General features: G+C 38.2%; 1 protein-coding gene across 16 annotated transcripts in view; it reads right to left on the bottom strand.

Annotated features, from left to right (window-relative positions):
* SLC10A7 (solute carrier family 10 member 7) overlaps window positions 1-14,934 on the bottom strand; it is a 302,433-nt gene that overhangs the window by 102,237 nt on the left and 185,262 nt on the right. The gene's annotated exons all lie outside the window — the stretch shown is intronic.

Below are 14,934 nucleotides of genomic sequence, written 5' to 3' on the forward strand. Positions count from 1 at the left end.
TTAGTAGTTTATGATTAATATAAGTACTATTGCAGGAAGTAGTAACCATTTGGGTAACTTTGAAGTAGCAACCATTTAGGTCATTATGATAGATAGTATGAAATATAAACTGTAAGTGATGAGAGTTCTGTTCTTTAGTAAACATTTTGATTGAATTTCATTATGACTGAGTTCCAAGTATAGCTAACATGAATGTATAAAATCTAATTAAGAATAGCAAAAAAAGCCATAAGCATTTCAAAATATAATTAACTACCTTTGTTATTATAAACTTTGAAGCAATAATTATCAATGTTCATGTTTTAAATGGTGTCAGATATAACTAGGCAACTAAACATGTGTATGTATATATTTGTAAACAGAGTAAAATTCTACTATAACAGCTCATTACTATTAGACATTTGGACATAATCTGTTATGTTCTCATTCATCCACTCATTCAGCATTTATTTACTGAGCACTTACTATGTCCCATAGACCATTCTAGAAGTCAAAGATACAGTGTGATTAATCTGACAGAATTTCTTGCTTTCTTGGAGCTTATATCCCTGCTCATAAAAAAATATATCATGAAGCCTTCTGAAAAGATAAGCTTATAAGATAGATAATTACAATGTCTCATAACACTAGTTTCTTTTTCTAATTAAAAAATTATACTTTGTTTTTAATTTAGAAAAATATTACAAGGAAAAATTAAATGCTTCATGATCTTAATATTCAAAGAACCCTTGTTGACCTTAAATAAAGTAATATATAAATTTGATTAGAAAAATATTAATTGTATGGAAAAGTGAAATTTTCTAGCACTCTACTCTTCCCAGAGATGTTAACAGTTTCTTGTGACTCTTTCCAGAAAAATATACCAGTATTTATACATCCTTCTTCCCACTCATCTAGTCTTCTTAAATTATTCAAACTTACACGTTTGAGACAGTCATACTTTACACAGTACTCTGCAGATAGCTTTGTTTTTTCCTGTTTCACTATGTTTCTTTTTTTTTTTATTACTGTATTTGAATTTTATTTTATTTTTAAACTTTACATAACTGTATTAGTTTTGCCAAATATCAAAATGAATCCGCCACAGGTATACATGTGTTCCCCATCCCGAACCCCCCTCCCTCCTCCCTCCCCATTCCATCCCTCTGGGTCGTCCCAGTGCACTATGTTTCTTGAGGTGCTTTCCATAAAGTAATATATATGTGTATCTCCTTTTATTTGACTCATTTTATTTTTTTTAATATAGAAGTATTTTATAACATTCTAACTCCAAAATCCTCAAAATTCTAGTTTTAAAACTGGTTACATAATTTTGCCTGGAATTGATAAGAGCTGTGGAATATGTCATTAATTGGTGTGTTTTAATTTACAGAATTGGAATTGACAGATTGCAAAAAGAAACCTGGAAAAATTACCTTTCCTCTAGAGCAGTACATTTAAAAAAAATGAATCACCATCTGCTTTGGATAAAAAACTTATCAATAACTTCATTAGATGACATACAATGTAAGTGTGTCTTTGGTTGTGAATTAGAAATGATTTTTTTTTCTAGTCAATTTTTATAATGGTTTTGTGTTATACAATCATTTTTCGTGTTCCACTCAAAATTCTTCAAGTAAACATGTAAGAATTACTTTATCTCATCTTATTTATAATACTGCTTTAAACCATGTATTTATTTCAGTGTCAGATTTGATATTAAAATGTGATCATAAGAATTTTTTACTTTATAAAAACATTATGCAAAATAAAATACAGGGCGCTAGGTGGTGCTGTGGGACCTTCCAGATAAACCAACACTGCAACGTTTCCGCACTTCGTAAGTTAGTTGTGTGGCTGATCCTACATATTTAAATGTATATTACATATTTTTCTAGATAAATTAGTGACATACAAATAATAAAAATGACATAAAAGTAAAGGTTTGACAGATGACCTCCTTCAGAAAGACATGACTTCCTTTCACAGAACATATTTTCATAGTAACATACTCTAGCTTCTATGTTAAGCTATTTAAAATATCTTTGTATTATAAATGTCATTTTGAGGCATGCTTCTTAATCGGTTATTAGTTTTCACTTATCTCTAATGTTACTTTTTCATATGAATCCAAGAGTTTAAAAACCAGCAATCACATATTCTTAAATCATTTTCTATTAGGCGACTTCTTATTTCACAGTACATAGTGTGTTCTTGGGTTCTACAGTATTTTCCTCTCCCCCTAGACGTGACTGCTTGTGGAGCTGTTAATTCCAGTACTGACAGTGGCGTGGACCCACAAGGTGAACGTCTGAGTCAGGCCACTTTTCAGATAATAACGAGTGAGGGCCACCCAGGGAAAAACAGAGTATATGCATTCAAGTCCAGATGAAAAACAAAACCAACACGCACACACAGCTAGACATCCTGCTATGCAGGCCAAAGAAAGCGCATCTGGGGTCTGTGTGAAGCCTGTGGGCCACTTATCCAGGATCTCCAACCAAGCCCAACACATCCCTAACCATCAATCTATTTTATAAAGTAAAAACGACACAATTTACAAGAAAAGCCAGGAACTTCAGTTCAAATGAAGGTGTGCACATGGCTTTTGAGCTGTCCTCCTAGACTGTTTACATCATTTATAATATATATTTAATATAAAATGACATCATTTCCGAACTAGAAGAGACCACAGAGATGAAAAATCCTCCTGTTACTTTAGCTACCCATCACAAATCAGTTCTTCCTAAAAGATAAAACGGGTGAAGCTGTGGTCTCCAGGTGAGGCTGTGCTGTAGAAAGCTAAGTGACCTGATGCTCAGAGGAAGTCAAGACGGAATCACAATTTGCTCTGTATGGGGAATAAGCCTTACACCTGAAACCAAGGCAAAATCAGCATGTTTCAGGTACTTCAAGTACTGTCTAAACATCCACAAGAGTCCCTAATAACACTAAAAACCATTTGGAATTTTTAGAGAATTTAATACAGTCAGAGATGTATGGAAGAGGTGATGAAAGGCAGAAACAGATCAGAGCCGCACTGCTCAATTCTTTTAATTCACTTTTTAGATTGCCTGAAATGCCATCTCAGATGAGCATCTTTTTTTTTTTTTTGAGCATCCTTTGATTTAATAAGCATCTTGGGTTTTTTTAATTACATATTTTCTTCTAGAGCAGCAGTTCCTACAGTGTGGTCTAGGGACCCAGGGATCCCTAAGACCATTTTGGGGGGACAGTGAGACAAAAAACTACTTTCTACTAAGTAAGACACTATTTGCCTTTTTCACCTTCCTTCTTTCACAGTTGCACACTAAAGTTTTCCAGAGGCTACCCAACATGTGAGATTGGAAGATTTTATACAGAAACAGATATGAGACTATGGCTGTCTTGTGCTAAGCCAGACATTAAAGAGATTTGCAAAATGGTTAAACAGTGGTATTCTTCTCATTAACTTTTCTTTTCGTTTTGGAAAATAAAGTCACTTTTCATAAAAATATGTATGTTTACATACCACAGGCATTTATTGCTATTTTTAAATCAATTAATTTCCCAGCTTTAATTTCAAACATGATAAATACAGATAGAACTAAATGAATGCACCTCGTGGTTTTCAACAAATTTTAAGAATGTAAAAAGGTCCCAAAAGTTTGAGAATGCTATAATTGAGGTAAGCTATTCCCATCTTGAAAGTGTTAGTCACTCAGTCAGCATCTGACTCTCTGCGGCCCCATGGACTATAGCCCGCCAGGCTCCTCTATCCATGGAATTCTCCAGGCAAGAATACCCAGAGTAGGTAGCCATTTCCTTCTCCAGGGGACATTCCCCACCTAGGAATCAAACCCATGTTACCTGCACTGCATGCAGATTCTTTACCATCTAAGCCACCAGGGAAGCCCCTACTCACAGCTTAGTCTAAATCAATTCTATCTGGGGGCTTTCCTACAAATACTACTGTGAATATAAAACATCTACCAGAATGAACTTTGCTGTAAATCAGGGACGGTAGAGCATTAGGGGACACGTATCTCTCACCTGGGCAAGGTAGGTCTGTCAAGCTTGATACAGGGGGTCAATAGTGGTGGGAGAGCTAGGGGGCCAGGTGAAATGACTCAGATAGGAGAGGGAGCAGAGAAGGAGTCAGGAAGGTACAATGGCAAATATTTGGATTTCAAAATGTGGCCTGTGACCAATGCTACATCTAGAGAGTGGTTGCTGTTCTCGACCTTTGCTTAACTCTTAGACTTTGGGAGATTCCAATCCAGCCTCCACAATGAAATGCCAGCCTTCATGGGTTCCAACTTGTCTTTAAAGACCAGTAGTGGCCTACAACATCCCGTATGATCTATTTCAGCCTACATCTCCATCTCTCCTAATTTTCCACGAGGCTCTCCATGCTCCAGTCCTGGGTCCAGTCCTTGGTCAAGTCATTTCCTTGACTGAGCTTTGTTCCCTTCCACCTGCAGAGTTTGAATTCCTTGAGTCATCAAGGACATCTTGCTGCCAACATCAATTTCCCCTGAACATGCACTCTCATGGTACCATGGATCTCCTTTGTAGAACTTAGTACAGTAAAAAATTTACTGTTATTTGTATGATTTTTAAATTATTTTCTGTGTGTCTTCCTCTAGGCTATAAGCTTTGTGAGGAACAGGATCGGTCTTATTTTTACTACATCTTGTATTTCCTATACTTTGTAAAATGCTCAGGGCATAGTTCAGTTCAGCCACTCAGTCAGGTCGAACTCTGTGACCCCATGGACTGCAGCATGCCAGGCCTCCCTGTCCATCACCAACTCCTGCAGCTTGCTCAAATTTATGTCCATTGAGTCGGTGGTGCCATTCAACCATCTCATCCTCTGTTGTCCCCTTCTCCTCCTGCCTTCAATCTTTCCCAGCATCAGGGTGTTTCCCAATGAGTCAGTTCTTCACATCAGGTGGCCAAAGTATTGGAGCTTCAGCTTCAGCATCAGTGCTTCTGATGAAAATTCAGGACTGATTTCCTTTTGGATGAACTGGTTGGATCTCCTTGCAGTTCAAGGGACTCTCGAGTTTTCTCCAACACCACAGTTCAAATGCATCAATTCTTTGGCACTCAGCTTTCCTTATAGTTCAACTCTCACATCTATACATGACTACTGGAAAAACCATAGCTTTGACTAGATGGACCTTTGTTGGCAAAGTAATGTCTCTGCTTTTTAATATGCTGACTAGGTTGGTCATAGCTTTTCTTCCAGGGAGCAAGTGTCTTTTAATTTCATGGCTGCAATCACCATCTGCAGTGATTTTGGAGTCCAAGAAAAGAAAGTCTTCATTGTTTCCATTGTTTCCCAGTCTATTTCCCATGAAGTGATGGGACCAGACGCCATGATCTTAATTTTCCGAATGTTGAGTTTTAAGCCAGCTTTTTCACTCTGCTCTTTTACTTTCACGGAGAGGTTCTTTAGTTCTTCTTCACTTTCTGCCATAAGGGTGGTGTCATATACATATCTGAGGTTATTGACATTTCTCCCAGCAATCTTGATTCCAGCTTGTGCTTCATCCAGCCTGGCATTTCACATGATGTACTCTGCATATAAGTTAAATAAACAGGATGACAATATACAGCCTTGACATACTCTCCTGATTTGGAACCCGTCTGTTGTTCCATGTCCAGTTCTAACTGTTGCTTCTTGACTTGCATACAGTTTTCTCAGAAGGCAGGTCAGGTAGTCTGGTATTTCCATCTCTTGAAGAATTTTCCACAGTTTGTCGTGATCCACACAGTCAAAGCCTTTAGCATAGCCAATGAAGCAAAAACAGATGTTTTTCTTGAATTCTCTTGCTTTTTTGATGATCCAAAAGATGTTGGCAATCTGCACCTGGAAGTTCACAGTTCATGTATTGTTGAAGCCTCACTTGGAGAATTTTGAGAATTATTTTGCTAGCGTGTGAGATGAGAGCAATTGTGCGGTAGTTTGAACATTCTTTGGCATTGCCTTTCTTTGGGATTGGAATGAAAACTGACCTTTACCAGTCCTGTGGCCACTGCTGAGTTTTCCAAATTTGCTGGCATATTGAGTGCAGCACTTTCACAGTATCATCTTTTAGGATTTGAAATAGCTCAACTGGAATTCCATCACCTCTATTAACTTTGTTCATAGGTATGTTTCCTAAGGCCCACTTGACTTTGCACTCCAGGATGTCTGGCTTTAGGTGAGTGATCACATCATCGTGATTATCTGGGTCATGGAGATCTTTTTTGTGTAGTGCTGTGTATTCTTGCCACCTCTTCTTAATATCTTCTGCTTCTGTTAGGTCCATACCATTTCGGTCCTTTATTGTGCCCATGTTTGTTTGAAATGTCCCTTGGTATCTCTAATTTTCTTGAAGAGATCCCCAGTCTTTCCCATTCTATTGTTTTCCTTTATTTCTTATTGATCACTGGGGAAGGTTTTCTTGCTATTCCTTGCTATTCTTTGGAACTCTGCATTCAAATGGGTATAATTTTTCTTTTCTCCTTTGCCTTTTGCTTCTCTTCTTTTCTCAGCTATTTGTAAGGCCTCCTCAGACAACCATTTTGCCTTTTTGCATTTCTTTTTCTTGGGGATTGTCTTGATCACCACCTCCTGTAATGTCACCAACCTCCGTCCATAGTTCTCAGGCGCTCTGTCTATCAGATCTAATCCCTTGAATCTGTTTGTCGCTTCCACTGTAAGGGATTTGATTTAGGTCATACCTGAATGGTCTAGTGGTTTTCCCTACTTCCTTCAACTTAAGTCTGAATTTTGCAATAAAGAGTTCATGATCTGAGCCACAGTCAGCTCCTGGTCTTGTTTTTGCTGACTGTATAGAGCTTCTCCATCTGCTGCAAAGAATATAATCAATCTGATTTCAGAGTTGGCCATCTGGTGATGTCCACGTGTAGTGTCTTTTCTTGTGGTGTTAGAAGAGGGGGTTTGCTATGACCAGTGCATTCTCTTGGCAAAACTCTGTTAACCTTTGCCCTGCTTCATTTTGTACTCCAAGGCCAAACTTGCCTGTTACTCCAGGTATCTCTTTAGTTCCTACTTTTGCATTCCAGTCCTCTATAATGAAAAGGACATCTTTTTGGGTGTTAGTTTTAGAAGGTCTTGTAGGTCATCATAGAACCATTCAACTTCAGCTTCTTCAGCATTACTGGTCGGAGCATAGATTTGGATTACTGTGATATTGAATGGTTTGCCTTGGAAACAGAGATCATTCTGTTGTTTTTGAGACTGCATCCAAGTACTGCATTTTGGACTCTTTTGTTTACTATGAGGGCTACTTCATTTCTTCTAAGGGATTCTTGCCCACAATAGTAGACATAATGGTCATAAATTCACGCATTTCAGTCCATTTTAGTTCACTGATTCCTAAAACATCTATGTTCACTCTTAGCATCTCCTGTTTGACCACTTCCAGTTCACCTTGATTCATGGACCTAACATTCCAGCTGCCTATGCAATATTGCTCTTTACAGCATCGGACTATACTACTATCACCAGTCACATCCACGAGTGGGCGTTGTTTTTGCTTTGGCTCCATCTCTTCATTCTTTCTGGAGTTATTTCTCCACTATTCTCCAGTAGCATACTGGGCACCTACAACCTGGGGAGTTCATCTTTCCGTGTCCTATCTTTTTGCCTTTTCATACTGTTCATGGGGTTCTCAAGGGAAGAATACTGAAGTGGCTTGCCATTCCCTTCTTCAGTGGACCAGGTTTTGTCATGACATAGTAGGAGTGCTTGATATTTTTGAATGGAGGAATAAATAATTTCTTGCTTCTAGGACTGATGAATTATAGTAACAATAATAGTATTTTTTGAGCACAGACACTGTTCTATGTACTTTGCCAGGGTCATATAATTCTGAAAACAAACCAAATGATTATCCCCACTTATTGAAGAAGAAATCAAGGGACACAGAAGGTAAAACAGTAATTTTTGAGGTCAAGATATGAACTCAAACAGTTTAATTCTAGAGCCTATAATACAAAAACAGTAATTTGTGAGCTTAATCTTCACTTATAAGCTTGGAACTCAAAACTATTTCTCAGAGAATCAACAAAAGATTTACAAAGTTTAGGAAGCTAGCTAGCAGTTGATGAGTGACCCTGATGGAGAACTGTGGAATATGTTCTGGAATAAAAGGTGTTTAAAAAAACAACAGAAAGTCATTTTTGTATTGTAGCTTTAGTAGCTTTCTATTTTCACTGAGTAAAAGAGAAATTGACATCTGTACATTCTGTGTTCCAAAAGCATAAGGGCAGTCCAAGATATGATGACAAAAATGATATTCTGTTTTAGACATCTAGAACTAGATAGTATACAAGTTAAGATTTAGAAAAAAATAAAAAACTTTGCTCTTTAAGAAATTATATTTTTTAAAAAGGAAATGAACCCAGATAAAGCAATAAGCCTAAACTCTCCAAATTAAACAGACACATGGCCTCTTCCCCAATTTGGTTTTATACAAAATTTTCAGTATGTTTATTTCATAACAAACACAGGTTTTATTTATATTATCCTAGCCATTTGAAATTACAAGCTAGTCTTATGAGTCTTTAAAGAGAAAACATGGTTGTAGTTTGAATCTATTTTTTTTTGGTTATCACAACATTCTTAAGAATAAATACGACATAAGTAAAGCTAAGTGTAAATCTAGGAATACTACAGATTTGGACAATTTATCATCTAAAACCTAATACTCTGTATCATCCCTTTTATGTTTAAGTTCAATTTTATATTGTCAGTATCTCTGTAGTTCCATTCAACAAATTCAACTATCAGACACAGTTCTATGGCAGGCATATCCTAGAAGCTGGGGAAACAATGTTAGAGGTGGCTTGGTCTCTACCAAATAAGATATGATGTCCAGTTGTGGCAAAGTAAAAAGGTAGAGGCCAAGTACTGGGAGAGAAAGGACTGCTCACCTAATCTAACTGAATGCAGAATTCCGAAAGAGGTGAGGTCTAAACTGAGGTCAGAATGATGAGCAGGAAGACTCAAGAGAAGGGTGGAGGTGGAAGGTTCTGGAAATGGTCTGGGCGGTGGAGGGACAGCATATGCACAAAGGACTAAACACCAGGAAGTGCGTTCATGGTGTTTAGAGGGAACAGAGGACAGACAGGATGAACAGGATGTAACCAATACCTCCCTGGAGGCAAGAACCTCACAGGTTACTCATGAAAAGATGACCAGCAGCGGGGACTTCCATGGTGGTCCAGGGATTAAGAATCCACCTTCCAGTGCAGGGAATGCAGATTCAGTCTCTGGTCAGGGAACTAAGATCCCCCAAGCCACAACTAGAGAAGCCCCCACGCTGCAACCAAGATCCCGCATGCCATAACTAAGACCCGATGCAACCAAAAATAAATAAATAATTTTTTCAAAAAGGTGACCAGGATCTACTAGCCTTCTCACCTTCTAGTAAAGAACCAGAAAGGGCAACTAGGTTAAGGGATGACCTCAAAAAGTGCCATCTGGAGTTTTAACTTTCCTTGAAGGCGATGGCACCCCACTCCAGTACTCTTGCCTGGAAAATCACATCGACAGAGAAGCCTGGTAGGCTGCAGTCCATGGGGCTGCGAAGAGTCAGACACGACTGAGCGACTTCACTTTCACGTTTCACTTTCATGCATTGGAGAAGGAAATGGCAACCCACTCCAGTGTTCTTGCCTGGAGAATCCCAGGGATGGGGGAACCTGGTGGGCTGCCGTCTATGGGGTCGTACAGAGTCGGACACGACTGAAGCGACTTAGCAGCTTAGCAGAAGCACTAAACTTAAAAATATATATACATTGCCAAAATGGCAGCCAAACCAAACATCTCCAGGGCTGCTAGGTTGAGAGATGGTTGGAGTGGAGAGGAGGGTAATAAAGTTAGGATATTAAGACTGTCAGAGTCTTCTCATGCTGGCAAAGGCTTTGTTCTCTGAAGAATATTTATTATTATGGTAAACTTACTCCTTCTGGAATTTTTGTTACTTGGCAAGGAGTTATTTCTATTCAAAAACGGAAAATTCAAAGACCTAAGACCCCTCACAGTATGGTAATCTGTATGGCTTGTGTACGGTGCTGTCTGCGGGCCCCACATCATCAATTATGTATAGACATGTACAGCTACAGCAGTAGCCGTGTCGTGGGCCTGACAGGGTTTTCTTGAGAGGAACAAAAACATCTGACTGCCTCTTCTTTTAGAAAACACACGCTAGGTGAAAAGAGGAAGATCTTTGAGAGCAAATATGAGTAATCCTCAATATATAAATTGACTTCTTGTAATAACTGGAAAATGAATGTTTAAAAAGTACTTGAAACCAGAAATACGACTAAAGGGAAAAAAAGACCTCAAAAATAGATATATGATAGGGTGCGATTAGTTCATCAAAGCCACATACTTTAGAATACGCAGCATTCATTCTTTATTTATTTGAGGAAAAATAACTAAATGGGGGTCACCCAGCTCTGGCCTTACTGAACCAAATTCAAAGGATTCAATGTTTACAACAAGGAGTAGTCACGGTATTTGAAATAAAATGTCTTGTAATCCCCAAACCTGGCTGACTTCTGACGTGTGAGTTTTCATTCTAAATGAATGAAGCATTTTCAGACACTGACCGGAGAGTACAAGGACTATGTTTGAAAACGCAATCCAAGACATCATACGGAATTTTCCCCATTATCCAAAACACAAAAGCTTTCCCTGGGATTTCAATAAATGTAGTTCTACACATGGCTGCAGAAATTTAGTTATTCTCCCTTTCTCTAGTGGGTAGCTGAGGTAGCAGCTGGTATGTTTTGAATTTAAAACGTGAAAAAGAATTCTCTTGATCTCTCTCAGTACCTACATAAATGTGCTCAAGAAAATTTGGAGAAATTATTTACTTGGAGTAAAATGACTTTATTTCCTTCCCTGTAAGGTATCTGACAAGCTTTTAAACATCTAAGAGTGAGTTGTGCTTTCAAAAAGCATACAGATTTCTTCTGCTGGAAACTCTAATGCATAAAAACATATCATTTACATTTAAGTAGATTTAAAAGCACCCACTTGAATGTATATCTTTGTTCTTCAACACTTTTTGGTAGAATTTTTAATGCCTGATTTTATAAAAATAATTTAGGTGACAATATGGTGAAGTAGCCAGACAAAGATATCATAATTTTATATTACTTTAAAGAGTCTGTAACAGTCTCATTTTGTCATTCCTGTAGAGGTTAGATCAAATGTCATATTATTCAGCCATTCTATAAAATTGAAAGCATGTTTAAAAATCAATGCTAAGTCATTAGGGAATGCCTGAAACAGATAAGAACCAAATCAATTTCCTTATTTCTTAGATTTAAAATGGAAATAATTTGCTGATCATTCATAGAAGCTGTAATTTAGCAAGACAGATTCCTATAAATGCTGAAATATCTGATTTTCTTAGCTCTTATTCTCTTAATAAGTGATCTCTTCCAGTTTGAAAGTGAAAAATTCCAACATATTTAAACACACGACAATTCACACATGTGATACGAAACACATGACTTGACACATTGAGTTAACCACTTGTTACTAATATAGTCTGTTAAAAAAGACAAAGCTACAGTTCCACTATGATTATGCTTTAACTTCCATATTTTGGCTTATGTGCAATTAATTGAAGATACTGCAAATTCAGTGAGAAATGGAATGGAGACCATTTAAAAAATATCTTTCACTGTGAATTTTTAAGTTCGTGTTTTATTACACACATGAAATGTGAAAAAAATCTTCAGTTACTGGTCTACTAAGTGACAGGTGATTTACATAATTATCTCAATGCTCAGAAATGGCAATCCAGTCCAGCACTCTTGCCTGGAAAATCCCATGGACGGAGGAGCCTAATAGGCCACAGTCCATGGGGTCGAAAAGAGTCGGACACGACTGAGCAACTTCACTTCACTCACTTCACTTCAGAAAGTTATTACAGACTATTATGGCTTCAATAAGGTACATGACTTGTCTAGGGGTAACATGGCTACTGATAGCCCTTCCTGTTATATATCACTCAACAGCATTTGACTTCCTCCTCCTTTTTTTTTTTTTGACTTCCTCCTCCTTTTTTTTTTTGACTTCCTCCTTCTTGAAACACTTTGGTCTTTGGTTTGTGGAATATTGCTCCTCTTCTACCTTATTCTTCTTTCTCCTTTACTTAATTCATGTCTCTTAGAAGATGTTCCCTGACCACCCACTAAGTACATTGTGTTAACACCGCTTGATTTATATTTAGTTATTTGCCTATTATTTGTTACTCTTACTATTCACTCACCCTCCACCTGCCGGTGAAGGTCCCCAAGGTGGAGATCTTGCCTATTCTGCCTATATTTGCAGTGCCTACAAAGGTCCCTGGCACAAAGGAAGCCCTCAATAAATATGCTGACTGAATGCATGCCTAGAACTGTGAAGCTGGGATGCAAATCCAGGCCTTTCTAAACTCTAGGGCTATGAGTATTTTACCACACCTAGTTTAATTTGTCCAACTCTGTGCGACTCCATAGACGGCAGCCCACCAGGCTCCCCCGTCCCTGGGATTCTCCAGGCAAGAATACTGGAGTGGGTTGCCATTTCCTTCTCCAATGCATGAAAGTGAAAAGTGAAAGTGAAGTCGCTCAGTCGTATCAACTCTTAGCGACCCCATGGACTGCAGCCCACCAGGCTCCTCCAACCATGGGATTTTCCAGGCAAGAGTACTGGAGTGGGGTGCCATTACCTTCTCTGAATTTCAAATATAGTGCACCTTTATTAAAAGTTGCTGAAAAGTAAACTCCAAGGAGTTTGCTCTTCAGCATCTCAACAATGGATCCTAAACCCTGTCCTCTCTGCTCTCCCCAAAGCCTGTAACTAAAGAAAGATGCTTTACTGAAAGAAAGGCAGTAAAGGGTCACTTAGTCCAGGAACAAAGAAGCTAACACTTGGCACACTTACTTTTGTACTGAATAATATGTGTATAACACGTATGTATGTGTATGTGTATATTTATATGCATCTACTTCTGTATGTGTATAATTATTTCCATTTTATCCTCATGGCAAAAATATACAGCAAGAGAGTGAGCCCTGGTTCACTCCTTGGGAAGCTTAAAGCTGAGAGGCTGAGGGGAAGAGAGGCTACAGAGGGAGTGAGTGCAAGTTCTCCACTGGCCAGGCAAAGACATGTTGGTTTTCCTCTGGGTCAAGTGATCTAAGGAAGAGATGGACTTGAGTCCTTTTGACTAGGACTCCACCCAGAGGAGTAGATCCTCTGGCCAAGGGCTGCAGCTGGAGTAGGAAAACGATCATTGCTCGTGTCAGTTAATGTTGTATTGGGAGGTTCCTAGAGAAGAAGCAGGATCACTGAAAAACCCACAGAAGCATCTTGACAAGAGAAAGAGTTGGCCTTTGAAGATGCGTGATACTCAGCATCTGAACCTGATTACAAGCCAAGACACATCACTGTATCCATTCATCTCTGACCCCTCCTTCCTCCATCTACCTAATTCTAGAGGGGATAAAAACAATGGCTCAGGAATGAGAAAGGAGGTGGGCCAAGGATGAGAGAGGAAACCTATTAGAACTCTCCCTTCTCACTACAGATTATTGACCATGAGTTAATGGGGAGGGGAAAGGGGAAAAGCTTCCAACTGGATAGGAGATTGAAGTTTTGACAGTACACTGGACTAGGTTTTTTTTTTTTCTATTTATTGAAGTAGAGCAAAGATAGTCTAAGTTTTTCTATATATATCTCATACACATATATACATACCTGGGTAATCACCACATAGACCCAAACATGAAACATTTCTAGTAATAGAGAAAGATTCCTCATGCTTCCTCCTGGTCAAGACCCACCCAGCTAATGTCATCACTAGTCCCATTTTTACCACCATAGGTTAATTTTTATCACTTTAAACTTCATATACACGAAATCATACATATTCACTCTCTTGCATCTGGATTCATCAGCTCAGTCTTATGTCTGTAAGAGTTAACTATGTATTTGGGAGGAGTAGCAGCTCATCTCTTCCATTCACATTTTGTGTTCTATTGTACGAATACATCACAACTTATTTATCTATTCCCTGATGATCAACATTTGAAGTTTTTCCATTTTTGTTTATTTAAAAAAAAAAAATGTTGCTACAGAACATGTCTTCCAGTGGACGTGTGCACTCATCTGACGGCACAATTGCTAAGTCAGAGGGTAGCATGCATATACCAGTCACAGGTATCGCCAAACAATTTCCCAAAGGATTAATATTTGAACCATTTTCCACTCCCATCAGTATTACATGAGAATTTCAGTCCCTAGGCATCTGCATTAATATCTATTATTGACCATCTTTTTAAATTTTAGTCATTCTGCATTTTCCTGATGACAATGTTGAATTCTTTTTTATATGCTTCCTAAAGATTTGGATATCATCTTTAACGAAATGTCTATTCAAATATTTGCCCATTTCTTACTATGTCACCTATATTTTTTACTGATTTGTATCCAGATGTTCAAGCTGGTTTTAGAAAAGGCAGAGGAACCAGAGATCAAATTGCCAACATCCGCTGGATCATTGAAAAAGCAAGAGAGTTCCAGAAAAACATCTATTTCTGCTTTATTGACTATGCCAAAGCCTTTGACTGTGTGGATCACAATAAACTGTGGAAAATTCTGAAAGAGATGGGAATACCAGACCTGACCTGCCTCTTGAGAAATCTATATGCAGGTCAGGAAGCAACAATTAGACTGGACATGGAACAACAGACTGGTTCCAAATAGGAAAAGGAGTACATCAAGGCTGTATATTTTCGCCCTGCTTATTTAACTTATATGCAGAGTACATCATGAGAAATACTGGACTGGAGGAAGCACAAGCTGGAATCAAGATTGCTGGGAGAAATATCAATAACCTCAGATATGCAGATGACACCACCCTTATGGCAGAAAGTGAAGAGGAACTAAAA

The sequence above is a fragment of the Bubalus bubalis genome, chromosome 17 (assembly GCF_019923935.1).
Source record: "Bubalus bubalis isolate 160015118507 breed Murrah chromosome 17, NDDB_SH_1, whole genome shotgun sequence".
Taxonomy (NCBI): Eukaryota; Metazoa; Chordata; class Mammalia; order Artiodactyla; family Bovidae; genus Bubalus; species Bubalus bubalis.